At 38.5% G+C, this 2,503-nt stretch overlaps 1 long non-coding RNA gene across 1 annotated transcript; it reads right to left on the minus strand.

The window, feature by feature from the left end:
• Positions 1–398: 398 nt before the first annotated feature.
• On the minus strand, positions 399–1,759 carry LOC123083194 (uncharacterized). The gene is made up of 2 exons (XR_006439225.1): positions 1,414–1,759; positions 399–767 (listed from the first exon to the last, which is right to left on the minus strand). It is a non-coding gene; the product is annotated as an uncharacterized lncRNA (long non-coding RNA).
• Between the last annotated feature and the right edge of the window lie 744 nt (positions 1,760–2,503).

Here is a 2,503-nt window from a genome sequence, read left to right on the forward strand (position 1 = left end):
TGTCTTTTTTGAAGGAGCTATACTTATTTTATGTTTGTTGAATTGGAAGTATACACTTAATAGAACTGAAAGAAAATAGGTAGCTCTCTCATCAAGAAAGATCTAAATTTTTTTTAGAATGTAAATATGTACAAACATTATTGTAGGAGTATATATAGCCTCTTGGGAAGGAAGTATATACTTGTTAAGTGGCGGTCAACAGGATACATACTTTTCTGGTAGAGGTACAAGAAGTTGTATCATATACCAAATATTTTTCAGAATGCAAATACGTACAATTTTAAAGGAGTTTATATTGCCTATTGGCAAGGGAGTATATACTTGTCAAGTGGTCACAACAAGATGCCTACTTAATTTTCACCTAGAGTTGCAGGAAGTTGTATCATGTAACAAATATCTAGAAAGCAAATACATAGAATTTTAAACGAGTTTATACTGCCTCTTGGGAAAGGAGTATATACTTGTCAAGTGGCAACAACGTACATACTTCTCTGGTGGTGCTACAGGAACCTGGATCTTATAACGAATTTGTATCTTGATCAGAACATGCAACTACTCTTACAATTTTAAGAACGATTAAATGCTAGAAAAATAGGGAGTACAAAAAAGATAGTATCTTCCATCAAGCTCCACATGACACTAAATATACTTTAAGAAAAATCGATTGGACGTTCCTCGGTCACATGAATTCTACATGCTTTGCACCCATGGTAACTGTGGCGACACAAGGTGCTTCTTCCTTGTTTCTTCAATCAATTGACGGGTGGCTGCAACGATTAATCCAAGTACAAGATCGGCATTAGTATGGGATATATTTTTAGTCAAAACAGTAAGGGGTTAAAGCACAACTACATGTATATATTCATCTTTTATTAAAATACACTAACTAGATGACGGAAGGGATCGATATTCTCACAATCTCACTAAACAAGATATACGTTTTTCGATTATTTGGTAACATAATACAATCACAATTCCATTGTCAGGAAAAGAAAGTAAAAGAAAATTAATTAGCACGTAACCATTGTATAGATTTATAGCCAATATGTAGTGGTTTCCGCCTATTACATCAAAGGAGTTGCTAAAGAACTGATGCCGCTAGGAATTTATGCATGCATGCAGATAGTGATGGGACAAATCAATCAGGTATACGAGACGCGCTGCGTGACAAGGTGCCTTTCCTGGACGTGTATGGCTGGGAGTGGACACCCTGCGAGCAAAATTGTACAGATTCAACTACAACTAGTCTGCGAGCAAAATTGTACAGATTCAACTACAACTAGTCTACATACTGAACAACAAAACAAGGAAGAGAGATATTTGCTTTGCTCGTGGAAAGTTCAGACTTGGACCGATAGAATATGGACATGCATCTAGTTACACATGAGCTAAGATCGATGATAAGCAACATACCTCGTGTGAGTTGTGGCTGATTCTGACGGGGGAGTGGCCGGTGGAGAGCGCTCGACGTCGGAGACCTGCTGGGCAAAAAGGGGGGCGTCGTCTTGTTCCATGCTGATGCATGCAGCGAGCCGCAGTCGGCGGCGACGAAGCTACAAGAATTAGGTCAGCCGCCGTCTGAGCGAGGCATGCGCGAGAATAATAGATCGATGAGATTAGCTTCAAGGATGACGTTCGGTATTCCTATAAAAAAGGAATCCGTTCCAACAACTTAAGTAATTATCTCATCTAGTTTTATGAGGAGGCACGCCGTGGGTCGAACAGGAGGCGAGGCGTGGTGTGGGTGCAAGGGAGGTTGAATCGGACGTGGGAGTATGTACTCCTAGGAGTACCAACCCATTTTCATATATATATATATATATATATATATATATATATATATATATATATATATATATATATATATATATAAAATGTGTAAGATCTTCTAGAATACCCTAACATATGAACTCAACTTCCACATGCATGGTGGTATTTTCCGGCTTTATTGATGACGTGGTCAAGAAAGAATCCAGCCAATTCCTCTTGAATTGCTCGCATGCGATCTTATGGTAGGAGTTCATCCCGCATCTGCCACATCTAATTTAAAGAAGGGGGGTCAATACATATATATGAATGAAACTCAACACAAATAATGGTAATAAAATAAAATTATGAATATTTTTGCTTACACACTTCATATTGTCTTTTAGAGGAGCCCCGCCTATTCTTGGCCGTCACGTTGTAGATGAACTCGCAGATGTAGTATTCACAATAATTATTCACGGCTTCCTGCCACAAGCACTTTACAAGAAATAGAGGTCAATCAAACTGATAGTGAAGCATTATAAATGGGCATTGATGAAAGTAGCTAGAATCAATGGGAGATGCGCGGAACTAGCTAGCTAGTAGTACTTACTTTCAGGTATTTCCATTGCAGTTCCCGCGGCAGTCCCGAAACTTGTGCGGTGAATACTTTCCTAACCGTGCAAGATAAAGAAAACAATTACTTGACATCATGAAATGAAAAAAGTTGCTGATAAGCTTAATCTCTAGGAGAATA

Source organism: Triticum aestivum, chromosome 4A (genome assembly GCF_018294505.1).
Source record: "Triticum aestivum cultivar Chinese Spring chromosome 4A, IWGSC CS RefSeq v2.1, whole genome shotgun sequence".
Taxonomy (NCBI): Eukaryota; Viridiplantae; Streptophyta; class Magnoliopsida; order Poales; family Poaceae; genus Triticum; species Triticum aestivum.